At 39.4% G+C, this 13,290-nt stretch overlaps 1 protein-coding gene across 3 annotated transcripts in view; it reads right to left on the bottom strand.

The window, feature by feature from the left end:
* Positions 1-13,290, bottom strand: part of edil3a (EGF like and discoidin domains 3a) — a 130,817-nt gene that overhangs the window by 13,160 nt on the left and 104,367 nt on the right. The gene's annotated exons all lie outside the window — the stretch shown is intronic.

Genomic DNA, 13,290 nt, shown 5'->3' with positions numbered 1-13,290 from the left:
ATAGTTTGTTTTTTCTCAGGAATCAGTGGGTGTGTAATGTGAGACCCCTTTAACACAATGAAAACCTGAAAACTCTGTAGAACAACAGAAAAAAGTTTATTGTTCTTGTTATTTAACATGCAATTCACACATTTTTTTTTTTTTATAAAAAGGAAATTTTGTTTTTCCATCTTCCATTTTTAAACGAGGACATTTTATATTAGATAAACAGCAAACTAACATAATAACAACACTGCGTAGGTGATATCAAAGAAGCTGCTTTAGGCTGGTACCCCCTTTACACAAAATAGCTCAAATTTAACAGTAAAGCTGTTCTACTTAGCACATACATCAACGTGGCACCAATTTGCTATGAATAGAGGATGAAATACCGGGTTCAACTTGACATTTTGCTGTGCCATAGATAGCTGCAAAATTTAGAGGCGCAGCGAGCGCATGAGAGAAATGTAAGTATGCAGAGTTGTTTCTTTTGCTGAATATGCTGTACACAACACCAAGACAACCATGCATCACACTAATTGGCCTGGTCACAGGCCAACTTATACTGTGTCACACTGTTCTGATAAAAAAAAAAAAAATGCCCCCCTCATAGATTAAACAAATAAGCAAACAAACTAGCGCATGAGGTATGGTTTAGTTTCACTCCGTCTCCTGGTTTTGACACGTTGCAGAACCCTGCAGTGCAGCTTGGCACATCACAAAACACTTTCCAGTTGACTGCATTATCTGTTGTGACGAGTTAGAAAAAAAAAACCCTCTCTCTCACACACACACACATGCAAACACACACAAATGCAGGACACCGGAGGCTGACAGGTAGTTTGCAAAACCTAAGCCTTAATGACAAGCCAAAGGAATAAATAAAATTCCGGAAGGTTGTTCAACAAAGTTCAAAGAAAACAAGTAAACCGAAAGCTAAATTTGCAAGGAACACAATAAAAAACCACTAGTATCAAAATAGAGGAATGCAGTTTAGGATTACACACAAAGGCTGACACAACCAACAAGGGACTGGACTGTAAATGCACAGAAAACTATCAGGTAAGCAAGATGCAAATGAAGGGGAAAAAAAACCCCCAAACAACAGACAAAAAGAAAGTTTGGTAAAATAAAACTGAAAGAAATGACATGAATACGCAGAGGGGGGAAAATTAGCTCTAAAGAAAGAGCAGGGAAGTGATCTTACAAAATCAAAATTACAATTAAACCCCAAACCCTGACAGTTTTGTCTTAGCGTTAATGCAAATGAGATGACAGCAAATCTTAGTACTGGGTATTACAGAGGCTTTAAATGATGACACTGTGCTGTGTGCTATGCTACATAAGCAGACACAGGTTTGGATTACAGTGAAGAAGTTTTTGTCTCCTTCCCTGTTTCTCAGTTTTTTGTTTCATTTGTTTTAATCTCCAAACAAATTTTAATTACTAAAGTTAAACTAATAGTTGTGGCTGCTTGAGATCTGACGAGGATGGATCACCCTTATGTTGTGGTCTGGCTAACCCTAGACGGGCCATAACAATAATGTTTTCCCTTTGCAAATGAAATCATCACTTAAAACCTGAACCTTGTATTTACTCTGGTTATCTTTGTCCAATATTCACATTTGTTTGACGATCTGAAACATTTAAGTGTAACAAATATGTAAAAAAACAAAAAAATCAGGAAGGGGGCAAATAGTTTTTTATGGCACCGAAGGTCCAAGGTAAGGCCACACTATCTCTAAAGGGATTAACTCGGCCAACATATGTGAGATGATAAGCTACTGAAAGCAGAACAAAGGTTTGGGAGTGGGACATTTATTTCACTGAATACCTGAAGCACAGGTATGCAACTAGCGAATACAGTAGCGTGCTATGGATGCATTATCTAATTGTCGTGAAAGCTCTATTCATTAAATTCCACTTCTAAATGAATTTTGTTAACACCTCCGTTTTTTTTATGCACCACAGTTCTCATTGCTGTTTCTAAGAGAAGCTGCGGAAGTGTTGTGGAATATTTGCCTGTGATGTATACCTTTAAAAAAAAACACCCAACACTGTTATAATGAAAATAATGTCAAGCCACCTCCTGAATAAAGGGTCCAGAAAGAAATGGTGGCAGACCTAGCTCGGTTGATTCAGAGGGGCATGGCATTGTGAGGCTTTGATTATGCTGCAGTTGCAAAACATTGAGGTAATCTTGTTCTACCCGAGCATTCAAGTCTGCCACCAAACAAAGGCATGCTTAAAGGGGAACCAGTAATTGCTGTCACAGGTAGCGGTCAAAAAATACAGCCGCCCCTAGCGTCCCTGCCTCTCAACGCTTTGATGGCCCAAACTGCATTAGGGAGCGAGATAAGCTTGTTAAAGCACGGCCTCTCCTCCAGCCCCCACCTTCTGTTCTTTCCTCCATCACGCTCTCAACCCCGTTCTCTCCTCCACAAGCTTTTAACCCAGACAAACTAGGAGCGTGTGAAGTCTTTGTAGCAATCTCTGAATGCTTGTGGCATACAATTTACAGAGAAGTGAAACGCGAGAATCTATTTTAGGATTTGGCTTTCTGAGTCTGAGATTACAAAATTAGATTCATCTCATATCTAAGTATTACCAGAACCATGAGCCGCAGAGGCAATAGGGAGTAACTGACAGGGTCAGTTACTTATTTGTACTTTGTCTTTGATGGCTTTGTGCAAAGTGGAAATGTTTGTACACTTCTGTCAGAGAAACACTTATCTCTCCCACTCATTATGAGTTGGTATTTAAATGTCCTGTTTGTATTGAAATGGTTTTGCCACTGCAGGATAAAGAAGATTAATGCAGCGAGAGGAAAGCTTAATAAGGAGCCGAATACGTCCCGCTTTTCTATATTATGAATACAGTACGTGCACATATACAGCAACCTGCTAACAGTCTTCGTCCAGCTGTGCTGATTTAACTGTATGCAGCGAAGACTCGTTTAATCTTTGCAGCCTAAGGGAGGTGTTGTGTCTTTGTGTATACTGTATATTTAGAGGGCAGAATTCAGAATTCAACTCACAGTCATGAGGCGGATAGTGCTACGGCCCATGAACCCCACAACAGGGCAGCTATCATTAAAGCTTAAAGATGCAACAAGAACATTAAAAAGTGCTTTTCTGTCTACAGGAAGTTTCCACATACCTGTAGGAGGTTTGTTTACTTACTCATGAAAACTTAAACAATGCACTGTATGCTTCATGTGATCACGCTGAACGTGAACATCTTGTCATATTACTACAACTCAGTTGGTAGCATGATAAAATAGCACATGGCCTGGTAAGGAGACCAGGGCAGTGCTGAGAAAAAATCAAGTTGAATTGTGTCAAGTTCAGCAGTCAGAGAAAAATGCACGTGTGATGCAATTAAGAACAAATTAAAATCTGTTTCACGTATTACAGGCATAATAACAGTCAAAATTGCACTGGGGCAGTCAGTCCTGCATATGTTAATTGGTAATGTTAATGGCTCTCATTGCTAATGAAACTTAGCATTAAATTGAATTTGTTATCACTGTTTTAGGCGTGTGTTGTTTGATTTTAATCTCACCTTTAAGAAAGAAAGACCACCATCCAATGTACGATTTATGTCACAGCTACCCTGAATTACGAGTATTGGCAATTATCAAAACCCTTTTTTCATGTTTTTGTAATGGTTAATCCACCAGTATGTGCAAGCGCTGAAATCGAAAAGAGATTTTTAATGCTAAAATCGAATTATTAAAATACAGGAGACAGAGCTGGTGGTGTTAAGATTTTAGTTGGGAGTAGGGATGTTCCTGGTGACTAATTTCTTAGTCACAAGGGGAAAAAACTGACTGAGTAGTTTAAAACCACGAAACACTGAGATATTAAGTTAAATTTGAGAACCGTTTAATGGAAAATGTCAAAAACTAATAACAAAGGTATTTTAAACTATTTGTCACATTCTTCAATAATGCTGCTTAACTGTGGAAAAGGAGGAAAAGAGGAAGACCTCAGAGGTGGTTCATGTAGAGAAGGAGGACATGCAGAGGGTTGGTGTGACAGAGGAGGATGCTAGAGAAAGAGGCAGTCGAAAGAATAAGATTATATACACAATACTGTAAAAAACATAAAAGACGCCTTACAAATCTGACAATTACACTCGTCAGTCATCTGCAATTGTACAGTTTTTACCACTGGATGTTTGATGTATTTTTGTAAGAATTCAATCCAAACAAAGCCACCTAATGTCACAGTGTACCTTTTTGTGGACTGATATACATTGGACTGAGTAATCACAGCAGACAGTTGAACCACTGTGGATGTTTGTAGACTGTTCCTGCTGTTTGCTGATGCGAAGTCAAATAAGGGAGCCATTACACAGAGAAATGGCCCATTTGCTTTGAGTTATGTATGAGTTATCAGAGAGGCAGCTGGTGACATGTAATACCGTCTGAAAACAGCATAACATGCCAAATGGCAAACACTTTTATATACTGGTTCAAACCACCTGTCTCCAAAAAAGATCTTTAATCCAAAAAGCACACATGAAATTACAAAAAAAAAAACAAAAAAAAAATGAGGGATGAGGGATGAGACTGCAGGCAGACAATTTCCAGACAGATGGTTCAGTGAGTACAGCACCTCTTTACTGAGAGCAAAAATGAGCCTGTTTGTGTTATGATACCTTTCTAAGCTTAAAGATGTGCCACTGCACACAGAGGTGAGCTGGCTAAGCCTATTTCATAAAATGAACCACTGGTCTGAGTCTCGCTGAGCTGACGAAGTTTTTTTTCTTTTCTCTGTATGACAGCACATTGTCCCAGTACCATGAAAGTGAAAATGATAGCATAAAAAAAATAAATTGCAACATATTTACGGCTTTACAAATCACCTTTAAATTTCTGAAATGTGAATATCATATATCAGATATATTTGTTTATTATTGTAAAAATGTCAGCATATAAAACCAACATGAGAAAAAGTTTTATTGTAAATAAAACAGAAATGCATGACACACGCTCACGCAGGATTAGTGACTGGCTTGGGTGACAAATACACAGTATATATCTGGGGAAGTGTTAGCTTGTCCATAAATGTACACTTCATTGTTAGGTGATTTGTTTGATAAAATACTGTTGTCACTAACTCTAATCAGCTCAGATTATATTGTTGTATTATATAATTTAAGGGAACAATAACTCACCTAATGTTACACCTCTGTTTATGTTACCTAAGGAGGTCTCCTGCTCCACGAGTGAATTATGACTCATTCTCTTCTCGTTCCTCCTCGTGGATGCGCACAAACCCACGCACCAGCGCTCAATCAACTTCACTTTTTCCTTGTGATGTTGTTTTCTACTCCACAGTGCAGTACAAATGATCACTTTTTGTGTTTCGGTTACCATCTGTCTTACGCAGCCATGTTATATAGAATTATATAGAATCAAGTCTACAAGCTAACAAGCTCCCTGCATTAGCACGCAGACCGAGATGTGCGTACTCCTACAAATTTCAGTATGGCTCGTGCACACACACACTCACAGATAGTGGATCCTCCTTTCTTACACCTTTTGTGACCGGGGTGGTGGGATGTCAGAAGGTATAAATGGCTGCTGAGTTCTCACACACTGAAAGGAAGGTTTGCAGGCAGTTTGAAGCTGCCCTGGAGCATTTAGCATACAAAAGTCAAACTCACAGAGGGAAAGCATAACAGGCTGGTCAGTGTGGCTGTGACCGTTCACACTTGGGCGTAAACATTTTTTCTTTTTTAATTTGACTGGACTATACTGATTTCAAAAGTCCTAAATGTCAAAATAAGAATCAAATGCAGTCGCCTGAAAGAAAAATCTTCATGTGCCGTGTGTCTTTGTCGCAGCGAGTCAGCTGGTTGGCTGGTCAAAGCACATCTTACAGCCAAAATGAGAGGGAAGCAGTAACTCACAGTGAATTGCAAACACACAAATTTGAAAGGCAAACAGTTATACATGCCATGAACATTGCATGCATTAAACATCCTCCCCTGCACTCTTCTCACTCCTTTCTCTCTCATCTTCCTGGCAGCGCTCTCGAATGAAGCAATGCTGCATGTAACTGAATTTAAATTCTTTGTTGCTAAAAATAAATAATTTTGTTTGTACATCTTATCTAGCGACACCAGCAGTATCATTTCCATTTATCCGGTGAATGCTAATGTTGCTAAAGTTAGCATTTCAGCATGTCTGGTAAGCCTCGATCGTGTTAATTTAAGTCTATTTTAATTGCTACGGTGCCAAACATCGCTGGCATTTCACATTCAGGGAGTAGGGGTCCTTGTGTTTTTTCCCTGGTATTTTCCCAAAGTTCAATAAGCAATTTTTGGTAGCAAAAAGAAAAAAAATAGATGAAAACAAAAGGCGAATTAGAAATCTCCCAGACATGACAAGTTCTGGCTGTCAAACTTCAACCTTTACCCTCAATTGAACCTCCAAATGTGGACTTGGACTCTATCAGCCAAACCTGACAGAATGGCAGCATGAGAAGTTTTATCCATAAATGTATCCATATTAGATACATAATAAATCAGAGCGCAAGACCAGTATATCGGTAGGGTGGATGTACTGGCGAAAATAAGCTGTTTGCTGATATTTCAGCATCAGAATTTCTAACAGGAGATAAATGAACAGTTCAAAAGTAAAGAAGAGACACTTCTCATTTCTTCATATTACTTGTCATCTTTACCCCTCAGCTTCCTGGTAGATACACTTACATTACTAATTTCAAAATGCTAAGTGACTTTCTTCTCGAGTAACTGCATCTACAAGATTTGAGAAAATCTGACCTTTGACCTCAACCTTGAGGTTAAGGTCACTGAGATTCTAACTCAGTGACTAAGACAGATTCTAACTCTTCCGAGATTTTTAGTAGCTACACCTATGGTATCAACTTAAAAGTCTTACTCGTTCTTGAGTTATTGCATTCACAAACTTGGGTGTTCATGTTGCCCGCCTGCCTGGCAGGGTGATGGCAATATCGCATCGTTTTACGGAGTAAAAACTATTTGATAAATTAGTAGTGAAATATGACCATCCGCCTTACAGTCACAGCTTGAAACAAAAAAACCTGCAAGGTCAGCTTTTTTTAGACCTCATTCATCCAATCCACAACTTCAAAGCACAGCTCCATGCTTTAAAGGAGAAAGTGCATATTCAGATTATTAAATGATTATTTAATTTCCATTCTTTGCTCTAAAGCAAAGTCAGACTTTAATCAAAGCAACCGGCTTAGAGCACAAGCACTGCTATCTGAAAAGGCCTCTTTCAGAAAACTTGGAGCACATACTGTAGCCATAAAACAGATGGAGCCTCACTTCAGCATGTCAAGTTAAGTCTAAATGGTTGCACCGATGCAGGGAATTGGTCATGGCAAAAGGAAAGAAATCAACCATGGTCATCTGGATCATTTAGAGCTATTACGGCACGGAGAACATCATCTGTAGCCAGATGCTTCCCATGTCAGAATGAGTGAAGTGTGGGAGTTGGATCCACACGCGTAAAAAATGGTCTTGATGGTGCACTAGTAAGGGACTTGGGGAATTTCACACTCTGTTTAATGCTCACTGTGGCTAGACATCTGATGGACACTTACTCACAGCGAAAAATCTAAAGCATTCTGTCTCCTTGTGTGATCTTGACCGAACTCAAATCTGTAACTCACTCTGGTGGGAAGAGAACTCCTTACTGTTGAAATATTAAGCAGGCGTAAAAAATGTAAAATGATTTAATAACCTAAAGAAAGGTTTTCCATTTTATCGCTGATTACTCTTTCTGGAGGTAGTGCAAACGAGGTTGCAGTTTAAAAAATAAATGTTTACTCCGAGTGCTGCACTTATATCTCATCATACCACTTTCCCCGCTTCCTTCTCCTCCTTCTCACACGGTATATGAAATATTCATATCAAATTCTCACACATATGGACATATATAAACACACAGTGCACAAAATGGAAGAGAAGGAGGACATCGTAAGCAATAAAAAGAGGAAGTGATGAAATTAAAAAACACATTTATGGACATAAGTGCATACTGCAGTATCATATCTACACAGCCACAGCTTGGCTTCAGACTATTCTAAATTTATCATGATACTCTAGCATGTAGCAGTCCTCCTTAAATCCAGTCCATACTCTCCTGAGTGGATATCATGTCTGATTTAAGTGTACAGATGTGAGTAGCGGATGCCCCTGTGTGCCAAGAGATGGCTTCCAAACACGATGAAACCACAAGATACACATGCAAAACACAGCGAAACTCTGCTGCACCGATTTAAGATCTGGCACCTTCACTTCTGACAATTCCTGCAGAACCACGGCATGCTCTGCTGCCGACTCATGAATCAATCATCCCGGGATAAAACAGACAAATGCATCCTGCGTTAGGTCAGAAGGAATGAGAGAAACAGAGGAAGAAAGAGAGAGAGGATGTGGTGCTGAAGGATAAGATGGCTTCCTTTGATAATAAGAACAAATGAGTTATTTTACACAGATTTTAGACCTGGACATTTAAGGATGTGGTGGGAGGGAGGAAACGCTAAAAAGAACACAACCAAATGAAACAGAGAAGCAGATGGATTTACCATTCCTTCTATAACTTTATTTGGAAGCTAATTGAATCAGCACACTAGCTGCAGGGAATCTGAATAAAATAGAGCCAAGAAAGAGTCGTATTGGACAGGGTGGAAGTGAGGCTCGGACGATAACGCTTCCACTGAATTTACATCGGGCATGTTTTCGGCTAGTGTGCAAATTGTTTTTGAGTTCATGGATAATGGTGTCAAAATAATAGAATTCGCAACATCTATCCATCCATTTGCTTCCGCTTATCCTTTTCAGGGTCGCGGGGGGCGCTGGAGCCTATCCCAGCTGTCATAGGGCGAAAGGCGGGGTACACCCTGGACAGGTCGCCAGTCTGTCGCAAGACTAACACATAGGGACAGACAACCATTCACACCTAGTGGCAATTTGGATTATCCAATTAACCTATCCCCACAAGCTGCATGTCTTTGGACAGTGGGAGGAAGCCAGAGTACCCGGAGAGAACCCACGCAAACAAGGGGAGAACATGCAAACTCCACACAGAAAGACCCCGGCCTGATGGTGAACTCAAGACCTTCTTGCTGTGAGGCAACAGTGCTAACCACCGTGCCACCGTGCTGCCCAGAATTCGCAACATATGTGAGAAAAATGTTTTATTTTTGAATCAACAGTTACTTTTTATGTCTATTCAGATTATATTATAGTTGGGTAGCCAGCAGTTACATATGCAGTAGCAGATGTGTCCCATCTGACATGCTTTTTCTACTGAAGTCTGATAAGAGCCCAGAGCGATTCCATTTAATATTCAACAAAAAAAAAAACAAACAAAAAAACTTCCCCACTTGTAAAATCATTCACGCACCGCCTGTAGCTACACGGTGCAAATTTCAATTTGCCTTACTGCAACTGAGATGGCACGTCAGCGCTGGCAGTGGGATTTGGAGCAGCGGTCATCTGTTAACATGGCTTTCAAAGTCAGAACCAGCAGGCAGTGCCGCAGCCCAAGTTTAGGCAAGCACGACTAACAAATAAAACTAAGCAAAATAAATATTTACGCAGAAAAAGGATCGGCTAATATTATGTTGGATAAAATCCCCATCGACAAGCGTGGCTGCAACCTGGCAGATCACTGTTCATAGTTCATGGTTATGTGCTTCTCAGCGGCATCTGAAACAGAAACCGATCGGAGATGTTTTCCCTGTAGCAGTCGCTTTCTTCAATTAGTTCAGAAAGAAAACTTAGCTACAGGCGCCGCTCCTATCGATTCGGTTTTGTATTTAGTGCAGTAGGACAAATAACGATAAAAAGCTGCACAGCCGGGAAAAATAAAGAATGTGATTAGAATGCTGAATAGTCCAATCTGCAGGGACAAGTGCCTTTATCTAGTTTCAACCAGATCAATATGACAGTAATAAAAAAAATGCTGGATTAAGAGGACACCACGTTTGTGCTGCCTAATATTTGTTGCAAAAAAAATCTTCCACTGCAGAGGGGATCATACTTGAAGGACAGAGAAGACAGCGACTCACCCTTTAAAGTTCCCAGTGAGTTCTTACTGTCTCATGCAAGTATTTGCAACAAAGTGCTGGTCTTTTGTTCTTGAAATAAAGACATGATCATTGCCATGCTAGACAATAAGAATCCCTCTTAAATCCTTTCATGCCACAATGCCTTTGCTCTCTCAGTTGCAGCTTTTCTGTTTTTTTTTTCTTTTTTTTCTTTCCTTTTTTTTTTTTTTTAGAAAGGACACACTTCATCTTTGCTGCATAAACACTCAAGAAGAGATGAGAGTTTCAATGGGACAAATTAAAGCCATTCTCCTCTGTGGATGGATGAGACAAACACCCAGCTAATTCTATTGATTAAAAGAAATAGAGTTTGCAGTCAGCAGCGCTGTATTTGAAGCAGCAATTTGATTAGGAAGCTGCGCTCGGCAAAATTGGTGAAATGATAATACCCGGTTTGATTATATCAAATGCAGGCTCACAGGCACTGTGCAGGACTCAATCTTGCATCACATTTACTTATTGTGCGCTCTTGTCTTTGACCCACATGAGAAAAAGTGTGAAGTGTCAACGTGTAAAATGCTTTATGAACGAACACTGTGGGTGATTTTCTTCAACAGTATATTAATTAATGCACTTTATTACAAGTGCATTTTGAATTGCACTATAAATTACACTCATAGAGGTTTAAAAATTGATGAATGCTTTTAAAGAGTAAATAAAAAATTGCAGGATTATAATCATTCACTACTATATCTGAAATTAATTTACTGACTTTAATGTAATTTTTCTGCTCCTATTACAAAATTCACTCTAATGAAACAACGGATATCCGCAGATGTGTTTGTGTGTTTATTTAGACTTTTGAGATGCACTGATGCTGTCAAACCAGGTAAGTGCAGTGCCTTCTTTTGGTGGGATATCACACGCCTTTTTTGAGATATCATTTTAATTCCTTAGTTTATAAATACAACATTACCAACTGCAACATTGACCTTTACTGAGGTTAACCTGTCTGTGAGAGTGGGTGAGATAAAGACAAGCTAAATGACAACATAACAACATTTATTTGATCTTATTTACCACTGTTTGTTAGGAAATGCAACCCATTAAAAAGTTACACTTTCTGGTAAAAATCATGAATACTGCTTTTAGCAAAATGTTTTTTTAATCTAAATATTTGCTTACTGAGTGTCCTGAGTGCCTTTAATCATCTATCCATCTATCTATTTGAACAAGTCACCATTCTGTCTCAGGGCGTACACAGAAAGGCAACCACTCACGCTCACATTCACATCTATGGCCAATTGAGAGTCACCGGTTAACCCAACATGCATGTCTATGGACTGTGGGAGAAGCTGCAGTACCTGGATAGAATAAGCAAACCCGGGGCCTCGTTGCTGTGAAGCAATGACGCTGTCTGCCACACCACCGCCCCTGTAATAATCAACCACCCACAGCAAGCAGGGTTACTATGACTGAACACTGAGAACATTAACGAAACCGAGAGTGCTTCATGAATCTCAAGATGAGGATAAGGCGAGAAGAAGAACATCTGAGTAACAGCTGAGCAACAGACTGTTCATCCCATTTAAACGTTGGCTTGTATCTATCTGAAGTGCTGCTTGTACTGTGCCTAGCCTTAACACGACAAGACTAATCTCTCACATTCATCCTGCTGGGAGTCTCCTCCGGTACTGTATAACCACTGCCATTCCTTTTTGGTGCTGATAGACTTTGGATTCCAGACGTGCTTCATATTAAGAGCATTGGACCATGAATTAAATATATCCACTTGCCTCAGATGAACAGTGCTTAGTGGCTTTTACGCTTCTCTCTCTGGAAATCTTACTTGCTTAAAAGCCATTAATACTGTACGAAATGCCTTAAGTATGCTAAGGTAGTATTGCCATTGTCTCCATGACATTGAGGGATCCTTTAAACTTTTGAAGTGTTTCTTAAGTATGCAAATCACAAAGAGGTACTCAATAGAGTGAAAAGTATTTTTTTTTCCATTAAAAAACATAGCAGTATAACCGGATCACTAACTCCTGCTACAATATGACTTTTTAAGGTCCACGAATTAAAGCAATGCTCATTTAAATCGAGAAGACTTCAGACAAAAAGCTCAGCTAACCTGCTTCTTTTCATGCCGGTAATGTCTTCTTCTTCCTAGGTCAGGACTGCTCTTTCAACATGGATCATTTCTTGTGATTTAAACAAGGAAATGGTCAAAACCACCAATTACTGCTATCAACAACCATATACAAAGTACTGAGTCAAACTGTTCACATAGCCTGGTATTTATTTCATACTGATTCATGAATGAAGGTAATAGATAAAAAATATAAACCAGAACTTGATGATGCAATCTGCTGTCCTACTGTCTCGCTATTTTCAAGGTGGCAGACTGGAACTTTGTCAAAGCCAAAAAGCTGGAGAGGGAAAACTATCTCCTGGCTGGCCTTCATCATTTTTAGTGAGCATTGACTACACAGACTCATTTAGCCAATGTCAAGAAATAAATGGCTGCAACCCAATTCTGTCATATACCTGTAGTGCTTTATGATAATTTCCAACTTCCCAAACCTCCTGTACTGGTAGTATCAATCCAAATTCTTAGGATCAACAGAGAAGATGAGAGTGCAATAGCTTTTTTTTTAAACTGATACTTGATTTCTGCACATAATATTGGCATTGAGGAAATGTGTGCTTGTAAACTAGTGCTACCTTGATCTCAGCTCTCTTTGGCAGTTCTTTAACTTGTTACCCCATCTTTGTTTGTAATCGCCCAATGTGTTTTCTCCTCGGTCCCACGTGCTCAACAGAGAGGCACTTCTCCCCCCCATGAGTACCCAGTACTTCACCTGCTGCACTTTCAATATTTACCTCATCAGCATCTGCCTAAGTAAACCCGCACTATCATAGTTCACACTAATTATGTGTGCTCTGCTCTGCATGTTAGTTTATGGTTGCTCATTTTTCTTTCTTTTTTTTTTTACGATCCTGCAACATCAATGCTCTTCATTCAATAAGCCCGTGTTACAAACTAAACAGTGATAATATCTGGGCAAATCTGTCTAATACAGAGTAAACAGATGGATTGGTGTGATTTACTTACAGAAACCACAGAAACTCTGAAGCACTGATGCTGTGTTTGAATCCATAAATGCTAATGCTAGACTCTAGGTTTAGATGTAAATAATAATATCAGACACAGGCCTATGGTTTTCTTTGGTTTTCTTATTTTTGATGA

Source organism: Astatotilapia calliptera, chromosome 12, assembly GCF_964374335.1.
Source record: "Astatotilapia calliptera chromosome 12, fAstCal68.1, whole genome shotgun sequence".
In the NCBI taxonomy this organism is placed as follows: domain Eukaryota; kingdom Metazoa; phylum Chordata; class Actinopteri; order Cichliformes; family Cichlidae; genus Astatotilapia; species Astatotilapia calliptera.
This window is presented reverse-complemented; position numbering and strand designations above follow the sequence as displayed.